Source organism: Symphalangus syndactylus, chromosome 18 (genome assembly GCF_028878055.3).
Source record: "Symphalangus syndactylus isolate Jambi chromosome 18, NHGRI_mSymSyn1-v2.1_pri, whole genome shotgun sequence".
NCBI lineage: Eukaryota > Metazoa > Chordata > Mammalia > Primates > Hylobatidae > Symphalangus > Symphalangus syndactylus.
Genome location: NC_072440.2, coordinates 83,183,097 through 83,207,821, shown reverse-complemented (window position 1 = coordinate 83,207,821; position 24,725 = coordinate 83,183,097). Strand labels below are relative to the sequence as shown.

Sequence of the window (24,725 nt, the reverse complement as noted above, 5' to 3'; positions counted from 1 at the left end):
TAATTTTCTTTCTTTTTATCTTCCCTTCCCTAAATTTCGGTTGTCTTCTATGCAATTCTTACAAAAGTCCCAGGACATAGGCAGGAACAATATTTTTCCCCTAGTTTTGAGATGAGAAAATGGGGTTCAGAGAAGTTTAATGATTTGCCTGAGGCCCCAGGGACAGAGCTGGGTCTGGATCCCAGAAGTCTTGACAATGCAGTAGAGCTGCTACAGAATTAGATAAGCTGGGTTTTAATCCTTTTGTGACTACTGCTAGTTGAGTGACCTCTCTGAGCCTCAGTTTCCTCATCTATCAAGTGGGGATAATAAGAGTACCTATCCAAAGGGTTGTTTTGAAGATAAATGAGCTAATATGTAAAGCGCTTAGACTGGCAAATAATAAGTGGTAGCTCTGATTGTTAAATGAGCCATTAGGATCCTGGCCTGCTCTCTGGGGCTTGTTTTTGAACGTTTTCTTTGGGTATTCTAGGGAATGTCTTTCAGAGTTGTGGGTGTCCTGCCTATTAATGTGGGGAAATCACTATCCACCTATATCAAGTTGCTTCTCCCTGGTGGTGGGTGCCGTGGGGCTGCGTGTGCACCCTGTTAGAAGCCCAGGGTGGACTCCCAGGAGCCATGCACCCACCTGCGCCCACTCTATTGGCTGACCTGAGCTTGCTGTCAAACTCTGTCCCCATGCATGTCTCTGTCTGACCGTGGCTCCGAGAGAGTGCACTCTTTCTATTCATTTAGCTACTGACAGATGCTAAAAATTGATTTATATCCATGGTAACTGTCACCAGGGGAACTGTGAAAAACAAGAATCTTTTCTTCCATTCACATCAAACAGAGCCAGTGCCTAGAGACCTCTGGGCCTGGCTGTCACTCTGGCCGGCCCTGGCCCATCTCCTGGAGGAGGAAGTGTGGGTCCTCTCCTGCTCGCCTCTCCCTCCTGGGGGGCCCTGGCTCACAGCTCGAGCCGGCAGGCCTGGAGGCTGCAGACCCCGGACTGGGACTTGTTGCTTTTGAGAGCTCCCCTGAAGCCTGGCTCCACAGGTACGGAATGGGAATTCTGGAAAGTATTTGTCAATCACATTCCAGAGGGGGGTTGAAATTGCTCACAAAGGCTTGTGTTTGGTGGGAGTTTAGTTTCTTTTCTTTTTTTTGTGAGTCAGGGTCTTGCTCTGTTGCCCAGGCTGGAGTGCAGTGGTATGATCACAGCTCACTGCAGCCCCAACCTCCCAGGCTCAAGCCATCCTCCCACCTCAGCTTTCCGAGTAGCTGGGTCTACAGGTGTGTGCCAACATGCCTGACTAATTTTTAGATTTTTTGTAGAGATGGGGTCTCCCTATGTTGCCCAGGCTGTTCTCGAACTCCCCAGCTCAAGCAATCCTCCTGCCTCGGCCTCCAGAAGTGCTGGGATTATAGGCGTGGGTCACCATGCCCGGCCGGCAGTGTATAGTCTCTAGAGAAAGGATTGGTGGGGGTGTAGGGGGGATCCTCAATCAGGTTTTTTGAGGTGGGAAGACACGTTCTCTTGCTTCTGACCCTTGAGGCTGGTTTTGTGTCTTCTCTGAGGTATTTTTTCCTGACTGGTTTTTCTTCCTTTTTTGTTCCGATGGCTTTTCTGAGGGGCAGTGATGAGGATGTGCCTGTGCCAGCTGGGGAGAGAGATCTACACCTTACCTGGCTTGGACACCTTTCTTGAGGTCTGATTTTTCTTGATGGTTCTAAGGAGTAAAATATTATTTGAATTGAATTGAATGATAAATTTGTTATTTGACTGTGCTCAAGTTCTGGGCTAGTTGCTTTGGAAACTTTGAAACAGATTAGAGCAGAGTTTTGCAATGTCTGTTCTTGAAAACTCTGATCTTAAGAGATATTTTATGAACAAACAGGTCTATATGGTCATATAGATTTGGAAATTGCTTCATACTGTATCCCTTATTGGAACATCATAATACACAGTGTATATTAAAGGCCCTGAGATGTGGGATAGGTAAGAAATGAGTTCAGTATTATTTATTTATTTATTCACATTTTCTTTCTTGAGACAGGGTCTTGCTCTGTCGCCCAAGCTGGAGTGCAGTGGTGCAATCTCAGCTCACTGCAACCTCTGCCTCCTGGGCTCAAGCGATTCTCCTGCCTCAGCCTCCCGAGTAACTGGGATTACAGGCACACGCCAGCACGCCTGGCTAATTTTTTTGTATTTTAGTAGAGGTGGGGTTTCAGCATGTTGCCCAGGGTGGTTTTGCTCTTTTGTCACTGAACTCCTGAGCTCAGGTAATCTGCCCACCTCGGCCTCCCAAAGTGCTGGGATTACAGGTGTGAGCCACTGGCCCTGGTCAGTATTATTTACTTAGACTAGTCAAGTGGAGTAGTGAGAAGAGGGGAAAGAGGAGAACGAGTTTTATGTGTAACTGACTCTGTTATAACAGAGATAACTCATCACCTTCAGATGCAGCCTCAGCATCATTTAAGTTCATGTTTCCCAAACTTCCCTTACCATAGAACATTTTTTTCTTCTTTGTCCTGTATTTCTTTCCACAATCTTCATTTGTTCCACAAAACACACTTGGAGAATGGCTGGGCTGGAGATTCCCACTGGCCCTGGGGCAGGTCTGGCCAAAGGCATGATTCCAGACCATAGTTGGAATAGAACATAGGCTCCACCTGGCATGCAGGGGACTGTGTCTTACATGTCCTCCATATTCCAGGGTCCCTGAGCTAGAAAGGTTCTTGGTAGGGCTGGGGGCTGGGAGATTGGGGTGGAAAGAGCCTGCTTCCTATGAAACATCCTGGAAGGTTGCTGTCTGGCTTTTTGAACACCTCTAAGAATGGAAAGCCTTTTGTTAGAGCCATTTGTTAAGAAGTCTGTCCTCCTACACTCCTATTAATTAGTGTCCGAGCCACATGGCCAAGCCTAGTCCCTCGTGGCTGGTTATCCCGCCACTGGCAGAATGGAGCCCTCTTGTTTGCCTCCGAGTCCTCTTTATGTCTTCGCTGTTGCTCCTATGATGTGGTCTAGAGTCCTGCACCTTCACATCCTCTTTCCTCTGTGTGGGCTGTGATTGGCTGACATCCTTCCCACAGGGTGATGAGGAGAAGCAGATTTCAACACAGATTTGGCATTTCCCTGCCAGGCCTGGAGCAGCACCTCCCCCGAGCTCTGATCCAGATGGCTCAAGCCTGTCCTCACCTGCTTGCCTTCTTCCTTGGACAGCAACTCTATGGTTCCCTTCCTTTATGATTGCCCCCTTTCTGTTTGAAGAAGAACTTCCCTTAGCCCCTCCCTTCCTTCTCTTCCTTCCCTTCCTTTTTCTTTTTTTTTCTTTTTTTTTTTGAGACGGAGTCTCTCTCTGTCGCCCAGGCTGGAGTGCAGTGGCGCAATCTCGGCTCACTGCAAGCTCCGCCTCCCGGGTTCACGCCGTTCTCCTGCCTCAGCCTCTCCGAGTAGCTGGGACTACAGGCGCCTGCCACCACGCCCGGCTAATTTTTTGTATTTTTTAGTAGAGACGGGGTTTCACCGTGGTCTCTATCTCCTGACCTCATGATCCACCCGCCTCGGCCTCCCAAAGTGCTGGGATTACAAGCGTGAGCCACCGTGCCCAGCCCCCTTCCTTCCTTCTTTCCTCCCTTCCTTCCCTTCCTCCCTTCCTCCCTTCCTTCCTTTCCTCCCTTCCTCCCTTCCTTCCCTTCCTTCCCTTCCTTTCCTTCCTTCCCTTCCTTCCCTTCCCCTTCCTTCCTTCCTTCCTTCCTTCCTTCCTTCCTTCCTTCCTCCCTCCCTCCCTCCCTCCCTCCCTCCTTCTTTCCTCTCCCTCTCTCTTCTCCTCCTTCCCTCCCTCCTTCCTGCCTTCCTGCCTTCTTTCCTTTGTCACGGTCTCACTTTGTTACCCAGGCTGGAGTGCAGTGGTGTGATCATGGCTCATTGCAGCCTCAAACTCCTGGGCTCAAGCAATCCTCCTACCTCAGCCTCCCAAGTAGCTGGGACCAAAGGCATGCATCACCACATCCAGCTAATTAAAAAAAAAAAAGTTTTTTGTAGGGCTCAGGGTCTTGCTGTGTTGCCCAGGCTGGTCTCAAACTCTTGGCCTCAAGATATCATCCTGCCTCAGCCTCCCTAAGTGCTAGGATTACAGGAATGAACCACTTTGAATGACCTGCCCTCAGCCATTCTTTTCGGGTAGGTCTGATTGTGACAAATTGTCTTAGTTTTCTTTAACAATGTCTTGATTTCATCTTTATTTTTGAAAAATGTAGAATCCTAGGTTAATAGATTTTTTCTTTCAATATTTGAAAAATCTGCCATTCTCTTGGTTGTCCATGCTTTCTGATGAGAAATCCACTCTCATTTGTATTGTGTTTCTCTATAGACAATGGGACATTTATCTCTAGCTGCTTTCAAGACTTTGTCTTTAGTTTTCTGAACTTTGATTATAATATACCTTTTTTTTTTTTTCTGAGACAAAGTCTCTCTCTGTCACCCAGGCTGGAGTGCAGTGGCACAATCTCGGCTCACTGCAACCTCTGCCTCCTGAGTTCAAGTGATTCTCCTGCCTCAGCCTCCTGAGTAGCTGGGATTATAGGCGTGCACCACCACTCCCAGCTAATTTTTTTATTTTCAGTAGAAACAGGGTTTCACCATGTTGGCCAGGCTGGTCTCGAACCCCTGACCTCAAGTGATCCACATGCCTCGGCCTCTTAATGATGTGTCTTGATGTGGATTTCTTTGGATTCATCCTATGTGGGGGTTGCTTGGCCTCTTGGATCTGTAGATTAGTATCTTTTACCATATTTGGAGAGTTTCCAGCCATTATTTCTTTGAATTCTTTTTCAGACCCACACCCTTTCTTCTGTCCTTGAACTCCAATAATACAAATGTTAGATATTTTGTAGTAGTCCCACAGTCCCTGGGGCTCTGTTAATTTCTTTTTTATTTTTAATTTTTGAGACAGGGTCTTGCTGTGTCACCTAGGCTGGGGTGCAGTGGCATGATCTTGGCTCACTAAAGCCTCTGCCTCCCTGGTTCAAGTGATTCTCCTGCCTCAGCCTCTTGAGTAGGTGGGATTATAGGCATGCGCCACTATGCCTGGCTAATTTTTGTATTATTATTATTATTTTTAATAGAGACAAGGTTTCACTATATTGGCCAGTCTTGTCTTGAGTTTCTGACCTCAAGTGATCTGCCTACCTCGGCCTCCCAAATTGTTGGGATTACAGCCATGAGCCACTGCGCCCAGCCTTGTTCATTTCTTTTCAGTCTATATTTTTTCTGTTGTTCCTATTAATTTCTATGGTTTTATATTCAAGTTCACTGATTTTTTTCCTCTATCATAGTCATATTCATGCTGAGTTATTTATATTGTATTTTTCTTTCTTAAATTTTTTTCTTTTTTCTCTATACTCCTGTGACAGATTATGTATTTTTTAGTTCTAAAACTTCCAGTTGTTTTTCTTTGTGTCTTGTGTTTCTTTGCTGAGATGTTTTATTTTATTTTTTTAATTTTTATTATTATTATTTTTTTGAGACAGAGTCTCACTCTGTCGCCCAGGCTGGAGTGCAGTGCTGCAATCTCGGCTTACTGCAAGCTCTGCCTCCTGGGTTCATGCCATTCTCCTGCTTCAGCCTCCTGAGTAGCTGGGACTACAGGTGCCTGTCACCACGCCCGGCTATGTTTTTGTATTTTTAGTAGAGACGGGGTTTCACTGTGTTAGCCAGGATGGTCTCGATCTCCTGACCTCGTGATCTGCCCACCTCGGCCTCCCAAAGTGCTGGGATTACAGGCGTGGGCCACTGCACCCGGCCGAGACGCTTTATTTTTTAATGTGTTTTAAGCACATTCATAATTGCAAATTGAAGCATTTTTATGATGACTGTTTAAAAATCCTTGTTAGAGAATCCTCAAATCTGTGTCATCTGGGCGTTGCATCATTGATTGCCTCTTCTCATTCAAGTTATTTTACCTGTTCTTGGTATGATAAGTGGTTTTCAGTTGTCTCCTAGACATTTTGGGTATTGTGTTGGAGATTCTAGGTCCTCTTCTGTCTTCTTTTTTTGCAGGGCATTTATCCTGTTTAGGTCTAGCACACAGATCTAGGTAGGACTGGATGTTCAGATCACCATTGGGCCTTGATGATACCATCTCAGCAAAAGCAGGATACAGCCTCACACCCCTATGCCTTTCCTCATTGCTGATGATGGGATGGAATTTCAGGTCCCCACTGGGCCCTGCTGGTGGAGGCTTTTTAAAAAAAATTATAATATACATACCGGAATATGTACATATTGTAAGTATGTGAAACATATGCTTAATTTTTACAAACTGGAAGTTTAGGAGCATTTTACACGTTTTCCTATTTCTTTGCATGTTCTTATAAAAACATATAAAATTCTGGGCTGGACGCGGTGGCTCACGCCTGTAATCCCAACACTTTGGGAGGCCGAGGTGGACAGATCACGAGGTCAAGAGATTGAGACCATCCTGGCTAACACGGTGAAACCCTGTCTCTATTAAAAATACAAAATAATTAGCCGGATGTGGTGGCAGGCACCTGTAGTCCCAGCTACTCAGGAGGCTGAGGCAGGAGAATGGTGTGAACTCGGGAGGCAGAGCTTGCAGTGAGTGGAGATCATACCACTGCACTCCAGCCTGGGCAACAGAGCGAGACTCCGCCTCAAAAAGAAAAAAAAAAAAAAACCCACCAAATTCTTTTTTGCCATTAGCTTCTGGAGTTATTCACTCACCTGTTAACTCCTCCCCTCCCCCTGCCCTCCATCTCTCGAGCTTTCCTGTGACTGTGGGGCAGGGAGCTGCTCTTCTCTGACACGTCCTTTTGTGGAATGGGGAGAAAGGAGGGAGAGGCACACCGCATGTGAGGTGAGGGGTTGGCTTCTGTTGGGAGAAGCCCTGAAGGGCAGCTGGGGCCAGAAGCAGCATAACCAGAAGGCCTTAGTCCCCATCCTGTCATTACCACTGAATTCCCGTGTGACTCCATCATCTGTGATAGGAGGGGCTTGGCCTAGTCCTCTCTCTGGTCCTGTGCTTAGGTTGCATACATTTTTCTACAGTTTCCCAGGAACTTCCCAGGGAACACGTCAGCCCAGTGGCAGGTGCTGGTGGGGAGGGGCCTGTTCTGTGTCCTTGGCAGTGTCTGAGCACCCCCACCCAGCCTGTGGTACTGACAGGGCCTTCCAGGCTCTCCAGGCTGGGGCTGGCCTTGGAGGGGCTGGGGCAGTGGTATTTTGGGAGATAAGCCAGCGCAGTGTCAGTCTGGAGGCAGTGCCAGCTTGCCTCCATTGTCCGCTTTCCTACCTGGGGGCATGTGGCCTGTGAAAGGAGGGGGGCTTCCAGCCCTTCTCCTCAGCCTGGGCCAGGGCCCAGGACACAGGGCATCAGGGCACTAAGGGACCAGGAGGTCACCCAGTGTCTGATCACAAATGACAGTTTGGAAGCCCAAGGAGGGCAGGGACTTGTTGGAGGGCACGCAGTAATGGTGACAAAGTCAGGACTGGAACCGACCCTCTGTCCACTTGCCTGGAACCCTTGACCATGCCATATGCTAGCCATCTTTAGCCTGGGGGCACCTTATCCTGAGGGATGGGTACCTGAGACAGAGATGGGGGAGGCGCCTGAGCATTCTACCTCCTAGGGTCCCTACCAGGAGCCCTCGCTCCCCATGCTCCCTGGGATCTGACCTCCAGCTGGGCCTGGGATGGTCCCGGTTTATAAGGGGGCAACGACAGCCCAGGGAGTCAGAACTCCCCCTACCTGTTCCCTGCCATACAATGTATGGGGCTGAGACTCTGGTCTGCAGCTTGGATCTCAGGTCTGGTCCTGGAAGAAGCGGCGAATGTTGCAGGGGCAGAGGGTTCTCATGCCGCCAGCCACCTCCTCTCCCCACGTGCAGTCAGGTTGGAGTCGCTGCATGTGGAATGTCTATTGCGGGCCGTGGCTGGCACTGGTTCTAGAGATATAAGGCATGAATCCTGCCCCCAAGGAGCTCACAGTTTAGGTCTGTGTGGCTGGCTGGTGGGCCAGGATAGGGGCGGGCAGTTACAGTCAGCGGATGAGTGGTGCTGTGGTGGGGAAGTGCTGGCCCTAGAAAGGCAGATGAGAGGCACCTCTTTTCTAGAGAGTCAGTAAGTGCTCCCCTTGGGAGCAAGCGGATGGGAACTGGCCAAGGGAGATAGGTGTAAGGTTTTTTTTTTTTGGTTGTTTTTGTTTTGAAATGGAGTCTCATTCTGTCATCCAGGCTGGAGTGCAGTGGCACAATCTCGACTCATTGCAACTTCTGCCTCCTGGGCTCAAGCAATTCTCCTGTCTCAGCCTCCTGAGTAGCTGAGATTACAGGCATGCGCCACCATGCCCAGCTAATTTTTGTAATTTTGGTAGAGTTGGGGTTTTACCATGTTGGCCAGGCTGGTCTCGAACCCCTGTCCTCAGGTGATCTACCTGCCTTGGCCTCCCAAAGTGCTGGGATGACAGGCATGAGCCACCGTGCCCGGCTGGAGATAGGTATAAGTAAGAGGCAGGAAGGGATATGGGAAAGGCTTTTGGGGTGGAGGGAACAGCATGAGCAAAGGCCAGGAGAGGAGAGGAGCATGACAGCTACATCCCAGAGCAGGGGGAGGAGAAGACCCCTCAGTGAAGCCCCTGCTAATAGCCCAGCTACATGTTCAGGAGACTATTTGGATATAGGATGTTCAGGTCATTTGCAATGGGAAGTGTGTTCAGGGTATCTAGTCCTTCTTGTTGCTAGACATAGAGACAGCTTTGTTCACTTTACAAATCAACAAGGGCCAAGAGGACTCTTGGTGACCTTTTTACTGAGGGAACAGGATCAGAATTTAGTAGTCTTCCACTGACCAAATCCGTCAGCATGGAAAGTTATAGAATGTTGGTTTCTGAACTCTTGAGTGGCTTTCTGGGGCAGATGGGGGCTATCCCCTGTGGATGTGGAGGGGCTACTTATTTGGTGCTTTCAAGAGCCCTCTTCCCAGCTTGTGATTCTGAATCATGAGTCAGTTTAATTCATTCACATCAAGTATTTGTTCATTGGTTTTGGGGGTGGGAGCAGGCCAGTGTGAGCACACCCAGGAGAGTTGGGGCGATGACTGGGAACACTGGGCACTGGAGGAGACAGGTGACATCTGGCTTCCTTCGTAGCTGTTGACCCTCTTCCAAGGGTCTGGCCGCCCTTCCACCAGGGGTCGATACAGGTTTTGCGAGGCTCGAGGCTTAAACAATTTGGGGGCTTCTTTAAGAAAGAAAACAAAATTAAGTATGAAAATATTTTTTTAGAATGAGAAAAGAAGTCACAACAAATGACTGAGGGCTGGATTCGTGTCCCTTTCTTTCTGAGATCTCTTCAGGGGAGTTCCGGAGAGCTTCCAGGTGGCAGCCTGGCTGCCCTCCCCACCTGGAGTGCCCCAATCCTTCCGGGCAGCTCCTGGCTCCCCCAGAGGCCCGGGGCTCAGGTTGTGTTTGCCTCAGCGGTTTCCACCCACGCTCCTCACCTGACCTGCTCCTTACCTTGGGGATTTCATGTGGATGTCACACCTCACTGCCCCTGGGATTCACTCTCTGTCCATGGTCACAGTGGTGAGTGCGTGCTCCGTGCCTGGTGGGCACACTGAGGGTCACTGGAGCCACCCCAGGGAGGGAGGATCTGCAGCCTCCCTGCTAGGCATGTGAAAGAACCAAGACTTAGAGAGTTTGTTTCTTGCCTAAGATGTCATTGCTGGGATCAGAATCCAGTCTGGAATCCAGGGGCTTCAGAGCCCTGGTTCTTAAGGGCTGTGCTGTGCTATCGATCCTCCCTTATTGCAGGTAACACAGGAACGAGCAGGGGGTTACCTGCTGGGGCCTCTCTCCATCACTCAGCTCCTGAGGGCAGGCTGTGCTGCCTCTTGTGTCTCTAGCACTTGGCACAGAGCGTGGCCAGCCCACCTTGGGAACTCATAATGCTCGGCCATCCAGGGGAGGCAGAGTGTGGAGAGCCCGGGAGCCGAAGGAGGATGAAGTGGGGACTGATTAGAGGGGCTTGCCAGCCATGGTGCTAAGTCTGGCCCTTACCCCAAGGACAGCAGGGGCCACGAGCGGTGTCCAGCAGGGCACGGCCATCGGATCTGTGTTCTAGAAGCTCCGACTCAAGCAGTGGGCTTTGGGGGAGCTGCACACACACGGTCTCCCTGCCAGAGATGAGGGACACCAAAACCTGCCTTGTCACATCCCTGCCCTGGGTTCCCATGGTTGACTCGCTCTCACAAGCTGTGTGGCTTGGGGCAAGGGCTTAACTTGCCAGGCCTCTCTTTCCCCACCTGGGCATCTTCATACCTGTCTCCCAAGGGGAATCCGCAGAGCCACTGTCCCTAGTTTGGAGGAAGTGCCTCCTTTCTGGGCCTCTGCCAGAGGGAGTTCAGGAGTTCCGTTCGCCTTGTCAGCTGTGACCTCTGGCTTGAGGCCAGCACCTGCCCCAGGGGAACCTTGTTGTCAGTCATAATTGGCTGGCCCTCCTTGCTCCCTCCTGGATCTTGGTAAATGACAGCAGCTACTCCCAAGGCCCGCCCTCCCTGGCCATCTCAGGGAAGAGGAGAGAGTCCCAGGAAGGAGCTATCCGTGTGCAAGGATTTCAGCGGCCCAGGTCTCGTGGGGTGTAGTTGGCCTCCCACCAGCCCTCTCTGTGTGTTCCACACACCTGCTGATTCCTTTGTACAGAATATGGGGAGGAGCTGCCTGGGAAACTTCATATTGTCTTTGGGCGAGTGGCTGTTTGCAAGCCTGCATACAAATTGAGTCCTTGGCTTCCACCGTGTGTCCCCTGGATGGTGAGGGCTAGAAGGGGGTAGCATGAGGAGTGGGACTGGCTGTCATTCCAGGGAGAGGATGCTAGCCTGGGATTTCTGCCCAAGAGCCTGGGTTCAGTGAGGAAGCACACATGGGCTGCTAGGATTCACATTTTCCAAAAGTTAAGGTGGAGAAATCTGGTTGGGATGAAGGCCACAGGCTTCCTGCTCTGCAAGGATTTCTGGGGAAGTGATGGAGAGCCTACCAAGTGCTAGACAAAATTACAAGCTGTTACATGCACCTTTGAAATCCTTACAGCAACCCTATCAAGTCAGTACTATTGTTGTACCCATTTTATAGATGAAGAAACTGAGATCAAGAAAGGTAAAGTTCTGACCAGAGGGCACACAGCTGGAAGTAGCAGGATCAGGATTCAAACCCAGCTGCTTGCTGCCAAGGCCTGGATGCTCACTCTCTCTTTCTGCCTCTAGAAGAGTTAGTAAGCAGAAGCAGATTGAGCCCAGAGGCCATGTGAGCAAAACCAAGGGTTCTACCAACAACATCCCTGCACCAAGCCAGCTATGCACTTCCTGGCTGCAGTCACCAGGCAGGGGGGCCCAGTGCTCTCTCTTTCTGTGGTGTCCATGACCCCAGAGGACAGGTCGGCCGCTTGGGAGTGCCTGTGCTCCGGTGAGCCACAGAGGCAATGAGACCAAGGGGAAAAGTCTCTCGGCTCGGTCTCTCCCCCGCGCAGGGAGCTATGGGCTCCTTCAGCGAGTGGTTGCTATGCAGCCTTGTTTATTCAAGGAGAGCTTTGCTGAGAGCTGGAGCACGCCAGCAGTGGGGCTCGTGGCCACCCAGCACCTGCTCAGACAGGAGGCTGCGGCCCAGGACTGCGTGGCTGGTGGGGGCCAGGGTGGGTCAGGCCTGGGGCTGCCCCGTCCTTGCCTCCCTGGGCCCATGAGCATCAACGTCTCTATAGAGGCCAAGGACCCTGGATTCCTCCAGTGACAGGGGTTTGGCCTCTGGACAGAGAGGTGAGAGGCAATAGGTCCACCAAGCCGTCTGTTGTAGGGAGGGTGGGTCAGGACCCCTGAAGTCCTTGGAGGGAGGGATAAGGACCCGAACTGGAGCAAGCACAAATGCACAGTGAAAGAAAAAGCATCCTGCCGTGACATGGAGGCTGTGTGACCGTGGGGATGTCCCTGACCCACTCTGGGCCTTCATGTGGCAGCTCTAGGGGAGGAGGTTGGACTCACTGCTCTCTGAGCACTGCGAGCCATGGAAGGAGGGGCTGGCCTGGGCTGGCCCCTTCCCCGAGTCATGGCCTCTGTGGGCAGTGCTCTCTGCCTCAGGGTGAACCCTTCACAGGGCAATGGCTTCCTGGGGTGCTGCGGGCAATGGTGCCAGGAGGGGTGGGGGCATGCTGTGGGGATGGCACCTGTGCTTAGGGGTGCTGGGGCACCCCGTGAGAGCATAGGTCTTGGAGGGGCTCTGCTCTGGGTTTGAATTCTAACCCCACCTCTTTCTGGCTGTGTGGACTTGAGCTCTTTGCTTCTCTGAGCCTCAGGTCTCTCATCTGTGAAGAAGGGTTTTAAAAAAGCCTCTCTTGGTGCTGTCTGTGAGCATGGAGACAGTCAGGAGGGCAGCTGGCACATTAGCCCATGTGCAGAGCGGAAGTTACTGTTGTTGATGCTGTTGTCACGGTGGAGATTGGCGTGTTCCTTTCTGGAGCGCATTTCAGTCTCCTGAAACTAAGATTATGCCAGTCACTTCTCCAGGACAAGGGCTGGTGCTGGCGGGGGACCTCAGAGGGCTGCCATTTCCTCAGGAGTGCTGGGAGGGGAGGGACTGGGGCCCGTGCTCTGTTGGAGCATCACTGAGGCAGGCCACAGGGCACTGGTGCCTGGCCCCAGGAAGTGGTATGAGGGGCCCATAATCGCTTCTATCCTGAACTGGGCAGTCCCTCGCCCTTCTCACCAATGCCCTGCAAGAGACGGCCCTGCAGCCTTCTAGCCACAGGCTGGCTCCCAGGACTGGCTCAGTTTCAGCCCATGGAGCCTGAGACTAACAGATTTGAAGAAAGGGGGAGGTAGTTGGGGGCAAGGGATGGGGAGATGTCAACCTGAGCTCTGGAGAGACCTGCCTCTGAGGGCAGCGCATCCTCCCATTGACCCCACAGCCACCGCAGAGGCACCAGACTCTGCTCACCAGCACAGAGGCTGGAAGTTTATTATTGCAGACAGAAGAATGCATAAAATGCATGCAGAGTGTGAGGAATAATTATAAAGTGAATGTCCATGTAGCCACCTCCCAGGCCAAGAAATAGAAAAACTGGCCGCCTCCCAGAACGCACCCCCATGGGCCCTGTCCTTATCACAGCTGCCTCCCTTCCCCTTAGGGTTAATTTTTCCTTGATTTTCTATCAAGTTTTCCATCTATGTCTGCATTTTTATTTTAATTTAATTTCGCTTCATTTTTTGAGACAAGGTTTCACTCTGTCCCCCAGGTGGGAGTGCAGTGGCACGATCTCAGTTCACTGCAACCTCCGCCTCCTAGGCTCAAGTGTTCCTCTGACCTCAGCTTCCCAAGTAGCTGGGTGTACAGGTGCACACCACCATGCCCGGCTAATCTTTGTGTGTGTGTGTGTATATATATATATTTTTGTTTGTTTGTTTGTTTGTTTGTTTTTTTGTAGAGATGGGTTTTTTCCATGTTGCTCAGCCTGGTCTCAAATTCCTGGCTCAGGTGATATGCCTGCCTTGGCCTCCCAAAGTGCTGGGATCACAGGTGTGAGCCACCACGCCGGGCCTATGTATGCATTTCTAAACACTCGATGTAATTTTGTCTTCCTTTGAACTTTACAGAAGTAGGGTCATACCCTGTGTAGTCTTTTGGGTCTGGCATCTTTCACTAAACATTACGCTGTGGCATCATCCATGGTGTTGAGTGGGGCAGTCGTTTGTTTCATTGCCCTGTAATATTCTATGTTGTGAGTGCACCATGATTTATTCGTTCATTTTCCTGTTGGACATTTAGATTTTTTCCAGATTTTGGCCATTATCCATGGCACTGCTCTGGACACTCTTGAGCTCCTTTCCTGGATCACCTGTGCAAGATTTTCTCAAGGGTGGGTTCCTAGGAGTGGAATTGCTGAACATTAGGTTTGTGCATTTTTAGCCTTATCAGGTAAAGCCAGACCACTTTCCCAAGGGGTTGTGCCCATTTGCATCTCACCTGCCAGCTGTTGTGAGTGCTCCCATTGCTCTGTGCTCTCACTAGCACGTGGCATTGCTGCCCATCTCAATTTTTGCCCATCTTTGTGGGATGGTGGTAGCATCTCGTTTGTATTTTCTTGATTACCAGGGGGTTGGGCATCTGCCCCCAGCCCTTCTTCCTCCCCTCTTTCCTCCTCTGTTGGGTGCCTCTCTTCCTCCGCTCTCTGTGATCTCAGCCCCTCATGATGCTCAGGATTTTGAGCCCCATTTTTCTCTCTGCCCTCCCCATTCCTCCATCCTTCTTCTTGGAGGACCAATCACTCTTCCACGTACTTAGTGTTTGAGTTACAGAGCCAGTCTGTCTGGAAGTCTGAGTTTCCCATTTTGTGTTTTAAAACCTCTGGTTCTTGGCCCAACTCACATCCCTTCCTGGGTCTTGGATTTCTCTTCAATAAAACAAAGACAGAAAAAAAAATGTCCCTCCACAGAAGCCATTTACATTTCCCAGGCAAAACCTGGTGTATGTCCTGGAGAGGCACATGCAAAACTCTGGCTCCTATTCAAGAAAGTCGACTTTCTCCTGGGCCATTGGGAAGGGACAGGGCCGGGGATCTGAAGTCTTCTGAGCTTCCTGCAGGGAGGCCTTTGCCAAGAGCCCTTTCCTGGGGTGTGACAGACATTCAGATGCTAGAGTCATGCCAATACATCTTTGCTGAGACTTTGGACAAGATGCTTTCTTGCTTCCTAGTCCCTTCTGATCCTCCGAGTACATGTGTTTGTTCACAGTCTATAGTTTGAAGATTCAAGCTCCCACTACTGGGCAGGAATCCTCACCTGATCAGCCAAACCCTGCAGAAGGCATTCCTGGGGCAGTGGACCAAGCCATTTTTCATTCGAGACTCCAGGACTATGATCAAGTGCTAGGATAACTCTTACCTCGATGGTGGAAATCTCATGGCCAGCAGAAGACTTCCAAGCCCCAGCCAATGGCTGTGTGATTTCAGGCAGGATTGATGCAGTGGTATCCAACCCCTCCAAAAACCTTAATCCTTGGGAGCACACTACACGGGCTCTGACCAGGCACTGCAGCAGCAAGGTGACCATTTTGGGGAGGCCTTGATGGGAAGCTGGAAAAGGAAGCTTTCCTTCCAGTCCTGCTGAAGGCCTTGCCAGCTGGCAGCCAGTGTGATGCCTATAGGGGTATGGGCCATGGAATGGGTATTGGCTCCTGATGGCCTTATGTAGGTGTTGTAGACTGAATGCATGTATCCCACAAATGCAGATGTTAAAGCCTAACCCCCCATGTGTTGGTATTAGGAGGTGGAGCCTTTGGGAGGTAATTAGATTCAGATGAGATTGTGAGGGTGTTTCTCTCATGATGGGTTAGTATCCTTAGAAGAAGAGACCAGAGAGCTTGCTCTCTCTCTCTCTCTCTCTCTCTGCCATATGAGGACAAAGGGAAGATAGCTACCTGCAATCCAGGAAGTGAGTCCTCACCAGGAGCGGAATCAGCTGGCACCTTGATCTTGGACTTCCCAGCCTCCAGAACTAAATTGCTGGGGTTTTGTTTTGTTTTGTTTTTCATTTTTTTGTTTTGAGTTGGAGTTTTGCTCTTGTTGCCCAGGCTGGAGTGCAATGGTATGATCTTGGCTCATTAACTCCTCATTTACAAGGGAGGAAACTAGCTGACCTCCAAGTCCCCTTACAGCTTGAAATTTAGTGACCAGAGAAAGGCACGGGAAATTCTGTTAAATTACTAGGCCAAGTTCTGATCAATCTCTAATTTATATCTGCACCAACACGATACACAAAGGTGGGGGCAGGTTCAGAAGATTTTGAATTTTGTAAATTTGTGTATAAGTTACATATGCTTTGTTACTAGGACCACAGCCCACTCATATGGTTCCTTTGTGAATTAGAAAAAGATGTCTCTTTCTCAAGACACTTCTATTCATCAGAAAAAGACTGAAATGAATGTACAAATATGTACAGTCATTGTCTAAAACAACATTGCCAGGACTTTGGAGAAGATGTAGTGTGAGGCTTATGCCTGTAATCCCAGCATTTTGGGAGGCTGAGGTGGGTGGATCACTTGAGGTCAGGAGTTCGAGACCAGCCTGGCCAACATGGCAAAACCCCGTCACTACTAATAATACACACAAAAAAATAACTAGCTGGGAGTGGTGGCACATGCCTGTAATCCCAGCTACTTGCGAGGCTGAGGCAGGAGAACTGCTTGAACCTGGGAGGTGGAGGTTGCAGTGAGCTGAGATCATGGCACTGCCCTCCAGCCTGGCCGACAGAGTGAAACTGTGTCTCCAAAAAAAAAAAGATGTAGTGTGAGAGATGTCTCCTTAATTAGGATGCCCTTGTGCAGTGCCCAACCTAGACAATCAAACATGGCGGCCCTGCTTGTCACCTATCTCATTGTTTTTCAAAAACAGCCTAAATAAAACTTTCTCTCACCCTAGGCTTTCCTATATCTTTTAGACCATTAATTCTCACATCAGAATTTCCTGGGGTTGGTGGGGGGCTGTTTTAAGTGCTGTGGCCCATCTACCCCCAACTCGAGACACCCACCCTGAGCTGCTGTTATAAATGGATGGCCACATTCTTCAGCTGCATTGGGCATAAAACAATTGGGAAGTGCTGCTTTGGGTTTCTGACCACTTCCTCTGCCCTGTCCTGGGAGGTCATTAGATTCACGTGTGAACTGCCTCCTGAACAGACTGTTCTGTTAAGAAAGGTTCTTCCCAGCAACGTGGTACTTGACCCCTGTTGGAAGTGTCCCGCCCCAGCCTGCCCACTGCTTCCTGCTCACCCTCGACAGCTCAGGAAGTGGAAGGACCTCCTGCTGCACAAGGTGGCACCTCGGTGTTGCTGTCCAGCCTCAGCCAGGCCTCTGTGGCTTCTTGGCCCAAAGACTTTCAAAAGGGACATTTCCCCGCTTCCTGAACATCTGAACACAGCAAAACAGTTACAAAACAACCAATACTATTAATAGCCACTGTAGATTGAGCTCTTGGGCCCAATCGGCCTATTAAATGTTTCTCATATTTTTTGGAATATTCTCAATAACCTTGGAGATAGATATTATTATTTCCATCTCACAGTTAAATGGAGACTCAGAGAACTTTAATCATGTGCCCGAAGTCACCCAGCTAGTAGGTGATGGAATTTAACCCTGTTGACTCCTGAATAAATGCCCTGAAATACTGCCACCTCCATGAGCAGAAACCATCAGCCCTGACTCTTCTACTTAGTAGCTCTGTGGCCTCAACCTAGTTACTTAACCTCTCTGAGCCTCAATCGTCTTGTCTATAAAATGAGGATGAAAATATATACTTTCTTTCTCTATTTCCAAAGCTCAGTGGCATAGTATTTGGAAGCACATTGTAGTACATTGCCCCGGGCACAAAGCAAAATGGAACTAAGAAATGTTAATTCCTTCACTTAGCTTCTTCTCAGTAAGACTGTCTGGAAGATGTGCTTTAGTGTTTTTTTTTGAGATGGAGTCTCGCTCTGTCACCCAGGCTGGAGTGCAGTGGCGTGATCTCGGCTCACTGCAAACTCTGCCTCCCAGATTCATGCCATTCTCCTGCCTCAGCCTCCCAAGTAGCTGAGACTGCAGTCGTCCGCCACCACGCCCAGCTAATTTTTTGTATTTTTAGTAGACATGGGGTTTCACCATGTTAGCCAGGACAGTCTCGAGATCAGCCCGCCTCGGCCTCCCAAAGTGCTGGGATTACAGGCGTGAGCCACCACACCCGGCCAATGTGCTTTAGTTTTGAATTCATTCATTCAGTCACACTACAGTTACTGCATTATTGCCATGAGCCTGGCACTGTTTGTCCCTTTGTCTGCATTCTATGGAATTGCTGGCTGGCTGCACCTCATATTGTCTGAGAACAGAGTGGTTGCAGGAGTATTAACCCCACCTGATCTCATAATGGGAGGGGAGACGCCATCTGCAGCGGTGGTGGTAGCCCCAGAGCTGGTAAAAGGGCCCAGTTGTGGTGGGGGGCTTCTCATCTGTGAACGGCCTTCCTGCTGGCCCCCACATGCCAGTCACAGCTGGAGTCAGGGGCCTGAGTGGCAGGGGGCCTGGGGGTTGTGGACATCAGTCTCCCAGTTGGGGGTGAAGTGGCTCTTGGGACTGCCAGCTCTAGGAGTGGCCGAGTTGAGGGTCAGTGTGGAAACCAGCCCTGCCCCAAACTAATAAAGATGGACATGCAGGTGGAGCCATCCAGGCCTCCTCGCAGCTTGTCTGCAGCTCCAGAGAGAGAGGTCTGGGCTCCACTGTAGGCTTGGAAGTCCCGATAATCAGATGGCAATTGAAATCACAAGGGTAGGTGCTGCCTGTAAGAAGCCCTCCTAATAAAGATGGAGGCATCTGGGAGAGGAAAGGAAAGGAATGGTTTGGTTCTTCTAAAGCCAGAATATGTCCCTGCGACTGTTCAGAACTTCACACTCTCGAGTTCAGTTCTCACGTGCAGCAGACTCACCTCCCTCTTCACCGCCAATATCAAGGCCGTTCTACATGCCCTTTCTCTCTTCCTGACCTCTCCCTCTGTAGGACCCTTGGCTCTTCCTCCAGGGTCCAAGGACTGGCGCTCCCATCTGGCCCAGCCTGTGCCCTTCTCCCTCAGCTGTTAACACACTGGGCTCCTGCTCCATCAGCTCCCTTCCTTCCCCTTGTCTTCAGCCTTTTCCTTCTGACTCTTTCTCCTCGTCCTGTGAACACGCTCTAGAATCTCCTACCCTGAAAAATACAGAGAACAAACAAGCAAACAACACAGCTTCATTCACCCTTCATTCCCCTCCAGCTACTCTCCAATCTCTCTCCTGCCTTTCTCATCCAAATTCTCCAGCATTGTTTGGTCTCACTGTCTCTATTTAACCTTCCACTCACGCCTGAGACCTCAGCGATTTTCTGCAACCCCCATGCCTCCACAGGCACAGACATTGCTCTCACTAAGCTCCCAGTCATTCCATAATGGTCACATCCAGTTGGCTGAGCTGACACCTCCAACCACTCTCTGCTCATCTGGCTTTCCTGGTGCCAACTCCCCTGGCCTCCCTGGCTGTCCTTGCTCACACTCCCTTAGGGCCTCCCCTTCCCTACCCATCTCTGCTCAGTGCTGCTGCTCCCTGGGATGTTCCTTAGCTCTGGGCACTCTCTTGTGGCCAGGTTTTTTTGTTTTTTTTTTTGAGATAGAGTCTTGCTCTGTTGTCCAGGCTGGAGTGCAGTGGTGTGATCTCAGCTCACTGCAACCTCTGCCTCCCAGGTTCAAGTGATTCTCCTGCCTCAGCCTCTTGAGTGGGTAGGATTATAGACCTGTGCTACCACACCTAGCTAATTTTTGTATTTTTTGGTACAGACGGGGTTTTGCCATGTTGGCCAGCTGGTCTCTAACTCCTGACCTTAAGTGATCTGCCCACCTCAGCCTCCCAAAGTGCTGGGATTACAGGCATGAGCCGCCATACCGGGCCCAATTTTCATATTTTATTGAATGCAATATTGAAGTGAGATAAGCATTATCTCCTTTTTTTTTTTCTTTTTTGAGACAGGGTCTCTGTCGCCCAGACTGGAGTACAGTGGCACAATCTTGGCTCACTGCAGCCTCAACCTCCTGCGCTCAAGTGATCCTCCTGCCTCAGCACCCCCAAGTAACTGAGGCTACAGGCACAAGCCACCACGCCCGGCTAATTTTTGTATTTTTGTAAAGATAAGGTTTTGCTGTGTTGCCCAGGCTGGTCTCGAACTCAAGCAATCTGCCAGCCTTGGCCTCCCAAAGTGTCGGGATTATAGGCGTGAGCCACCGTGCCCAGCCAATTTTTGTATTTTTTAGAGACGAGGTTTTACTATGTTGGCCAGGCTGGTCTGGAACTCAAGCGATCCGCTAGCCTTGGCCTCCCAAAGTGCCAGGATTACAGCATTATTTCCACTTTGCAGTTAAAAGAGCTGCGGCTCAGAGAAGTTTAGCAACGTGCCTTCAGTCACACAGCTTGCAGGTGCTGGATTTTAGTCTTATTCCCTTTCATATCTTAGTACCTATGGCATGTTTGAATGAGTGAGTGAATCTCACATTTTCAGTGGCAGGCCGAACTCTGGAGGTCAGAGTCCCATAAATTGGTCACCTGACAACATCCAGGGTCCTCCCTGCAGGTCTACGGCCTGGGCTGCCTTCCATGAGGGGAGCAGAGGTGGGTGGAGGGGTGACATGTATGTGTATGGTGATTGGAGGCGTGGGTAGCTGTTTCTTATCCTCAGGGGGACAGCATGAGATACAGGAAGGCATGTTCTGCCCGGTCTAAACCCTGCGTATAATCACTGTCAAACCCTGGTTAAGTTGTTTATTTTCTGTGCCTGGTCCAGAGGCTGGGCTAACATCTCTACATTTCAGTCCTGTAATTCTGTCAGAGGCTCCCCTTCCTTAGGAAGTCCTTCCAAGGCCCCCCTCGAGGGGCCTGCATGAAACTGCAGGTCAGATAATGCCATTCCTCTCCTTGAACAGTCTTCAGAGTTCCCCTGGGCTGCAGAGCAAGCCCCGACCCTCTCACAGAGCATTGTGGGTCTCCCCCGATGGCCCTCATCCCGCTCCCCAGGCCTGGGTCCTCTTGCCAGACCCCAGACTCACAGGTGCATCTCCTCCACGCTTTCCTCAGGCTGCCTCCTCAGCCTGGACCGCCATTCCTCCTTCCTACCCATTTAGACCCCATTTCCTACCCGTTTTGATCCCACTTCCAGGCCCAGCACGGATGCTGCTTTTCCGTGGAGCCTCTCCGGTGCTCTAGTCAGACAGTATGGAGGGTATCCCTGAGTGCTCATGTCTGCAGCAGGGTTACTTCGTCCTGTCGGGCATGACAGTGAACGTCCACCTTCTCTGCTTGGCATTAGAGAGAGCATTCGCTTAGAAGTGTGGGCTCGTGGGTGAGAGCTGGAGGGGGGTCAAAGGCAACATCTAGTTTGAGCCTCTTGTTTTATAGACACATCTGTCTCCTCCGCATGAGAGGGTCTCTGTCACCTGGGTCTGTCTTATAGGAATGGAGGGCTGGCCTGTCATAACTTTAAAGACGGTGTGGGTATATGGACATGCGAGTGTGTATGTGTGTGTGTGTGTGTATGTGTGTGTGTGTATGTGTGTGTGTATGTGTGTGTGTGTGTGTATGTGTGTGTATGTGTGTGTGTGAAGGGTGGGGGGGGGGGGTGTTGCTTTTCCCCAGGGAAGGAGAAGGAAGATTCACACCTGACATTATTGAGCAATTACTATGTGCCGGCAATAGGCCTGTTATTTCTAACATTACTTCATTTATTCCTAACCAAACCCCTTGTTAGGACTTTTTTTTCAGATGAAGAAACTGAAGCTCAGAGGAATTAAATCAGCTTCCCAAGTTTATACAAGAGGGCCCGGGGCAGGATTCCAGCCCCACTGTGTCTGAGCCCACAGCTGGCGTTCTGGGAGTTCTGAGTTGGGCACTCGGGTGCATACTGGCCCGTGGGGTGTGAGACGGGAGGGCAGCCTAGATCTGAGGCCTCTCTTCCGAGAGTGTGTCAGTGGGGGCCATGTTTTTGGTTCCAGAATGAGGGTTTGTAAACACCGCCACCTTTCCCCTCCGCCTGGCTCACCCCTCCTTCCTTTCCCTGTCACCTTGGCGTGGGCTCTACTGTTCCCACAAGCTTTGTCTGAGGAGATGAGAACTCTGGCTGGAGATGTCTCAGAGGTCTCTGAAAGTCGGAGCGGGTGGTGTCATGACAGCAAGAGAAGCTGTGGGAGCGGCAGCCCCAGGGCTGTGGTGGGTGGGAATTGTCTGCCCAGCTCCTTGGGAGCAGGGTGGGCGTGGAGCTGCGTGCTCCCTGTGGGCTGTGCGAGGCCTGGGCGGTTGGGGTTTTGTGCTTGGGACTGAACTTCTTTACTGGGACAGCCCTAGCTAGCTTTTGTTCCCTTTCCACTTGACACTTGAGTCCCCTCTGTCACCTTTCTTCATTCCTGTGGCGCCGGTCACTATGGAACCTCTGTAGCCATAGCGTTAATGGGAGGAGGGGACAACGGTCACTTACCTTGGGTCGCCCCATTCCCTGGGCTGAGAAACGGAGGTTGAGAGGGGAGGAGCCAGCCAGGCAGAGCAATTCAGAGCATCAGAAAGTGAGGACAAGATCCTGGTCACCACAATCCACCGGCTCATTTAGCCCTTTGGTTCAGGGGCTGGCTGTTCTAACAGGGGAGGGTAGCGCCTTAGCATCTAGAGCAGTGCCGGGTGCGATGGGGCCTCGGTGAATGGCACTTTGGGGGTCAGGTGCTCAGTGGCGTCTGTGCCCTGTCCACACTTGTGCTGGACTTCCTGATTCTGACTTTTATAGTTTGGAAATGGATCATTTAGTTCCCACAGGCCCCTGGGCCAAAGTGATTTCCTGGGGTGGTGCCTCTCACTGCGCTCACGTTAGTCAGGCCTGTTCGTCCATAGTAGCTTTGGCCACCTCCTCTTGGGCGGGCACCTAGGAGATCCTGCACTAGACCCTGGGGCCTGAAGGGTCGAAGGTGTAGACCCTGAGAGGGTCTCAAAGGGGCTCTGCTAGAGGGGATGCTTTGGCGAGCCATGGAATGGCTCCCGGTTTCCTTTCCGTACTGCTGGTGTCCTGGGGCCAGGGGGAAACTGGGCTGCCTTGGCCTGTTGACCTCTGACCACTGAGGAGGCTACGGTGGGAAAGCTGTCTTGTTCAGAAGGCCCATTGCAGTAAGGGTGGCTGTTGAAACTTAAGCATCCCGTACCCTCAGGCAGCTTGAGTCTTCTTTTGAGCCTCCTAGAGAGTGATCACTTTGGGGAAACTGAAGCAGCAATGACCACTCTGACAGTCTAGGGTAAGAAATAGGGCCGAGATCTTATTATAAAGTGAATCTCAACTACGGGCCAGTGATTTTTCGATCCTGTTTGAACATCAAAATCAGAAGTTAAGGCCGGGTGTGGTGGCTCATGCCTATAATCCCAGCACTTTGGGAGGCCGAGGCAGGCAGATTACTTGAGGTCAGAAGTTTGAGACCAGCCTGGCCAACATGGTGAAACCCCATCTCTGCTAAAAATACAAAAATGAGCTGGCCATGGTGATACATGCCTGTAATCCCAGCTTCTTGGGAGGCTGAGGCAGGAGAATGGCTTGAACCTGGGAGGTGGAGGTTGCAGTGAGCCAAGATCATGCCACTGCACTCCAGCCTGGGTGGCAGATCGAGATTCTCTCTCTCAAAAAAAAAAAAAAAAAAAAAATCAGAAGTTAAAGAAAAAAAAATCCCTGTGGTCTATTTCCTAGACCTAATTCAGCAGGGGCTGGAGGTGGGGTCTGGGAATCTGTAATTTTAATTGGTTTCCAGGCTATTCTAATCTGCAGTTAAGGAGAACAAGGACTGTAGTTAAATATTGCTTTTCTGCGTATAATTTTCATAGAAAGTATATCCTCTAGTTAGAGATAAGGGGAACAGGTGGGGCTTGCAACTGTCACAGCCCCCAAATCCCAGGACCCCAGCTTGTTTGCTATTAATTCAGCCATGGAAGATCTGTGCCAGTCTGCCACATTCCTGCTGGGCTTTGTCTGGAAACCAGCTGCCTGGCCAATCTCTTGAGCCTCTTCCCTACCTCAGGGGGTGAAGTTTGGGGTGTTGGTGCCTGTGGAATAGAATCTTCCCTCGCCTTGTCTAGGAGAGGCGCCATGTCTCACAGGGGTTCAGGACTGCTTTTCACCACCATGTGGCCACATCCTTATCCCAGTAGATATTAAACAGAGAGTTCCCCTCTCCCTGGTTGTGAGGAAAATTCTCCTCAGACAGGGAACTCATGTCCTGAGGTTCTAAGCAGTGAGACCAGGCTGGGGCCAAGCTGGGCTGGGTGCTGTGCTGGGCCGGGCGCTGGGCTGGACACCTGTGTTTGGGTTGAGGGTTGCTAGGTGCTACTCTGCCTTCTGGGGCCTGGGTGGGGCAGTGGCTGGCTGGCTTCCAGATGGAAGGCAAGTTTCTCAGTTCCTGAGTTGGGATTTGTTGCTCAGAAAAGAGAGTTGGCACAGGTTCCTGCCCTGTCCCCAGATGCTTTGTGGACGAGAGCTCCTCTCTGGGGTAGAAATTGGGTGCTGTGGGCTTCACCCCTGGTCTTACCACAGATCAGCTCTGGAGGCACCTCCATTACCTGTCAGGGGAAAACGGGTCACCATGATCTCAGCAAAGGATTCATAGAATTGTGTGAAGCTGCAGAGTGTGCAGTGAGACCCTGTCACATGGAAAGAAAGTGAAGTTAGGTCAAGGGCAAGAGCTGAGGGCTGACCCAGAGGCTGAAGGGAGGGCTGGAGGGATCAAGGCGTGCGCAATGCAGTGGCTGGCTGAGGGGGTCACAGGCGTGGCTTGTTCGGTCAGGTGAGAAGGAGCACCAAGGACGTCATGGAGGTCGTGACCGCGCATCCTGAGAGAGACTGGAGAGCGGCTGTCCGAGAGGCCCCGCCAACACCTGTGTGATGAGTGGTCGCAGAGGCCAACACTGCGTGGGCTTTCAGGGCAGCTGGCGGACTGAGGGGCGTCTGAAGCAAACAGAAACTGATGGAGAAACAAAATGTCAGACACTACCTTGAAAAAAATCATCTTTCCCTGCGACCCTAAAGGTGTCCATGTCTCAGTGACAAGGGATGGCAGGTTGATGGGTGTCGTTGACACTCTTCATAAGGAACTCTTCCCAGAACCACGTGGCCTCGCACTTGGGAACT

The 24,725-nt window shown here is 50.8% G+C and overlaps 1 protein-coding gene across 3 annotated transcripts in view; it reads left to right on the top strand.

The window, feature by feature from the left end:
• The first annotated feature begins 11,565 nt into the window (after positions 1-11,565).
• TOGARAM2 (TOG array regulator of axonemal microtubules 2) overlaps positions 11,566-24,725 on the top strand; it is a 69,439-nt gene continuing 56,279 nt past the window's right edge. For all 3 annotated transcript variants that reach the window (XM_055252672.2, XM_055252671.2, XM_055252670.2), the window contains exon 1: positions 11,566-11,806. The gene's annotated coding sequence lies outside the window, so the exon portion shown is untranslated. The remainder of the gene's footprint in view (positions 11,807-24,725) is intronic.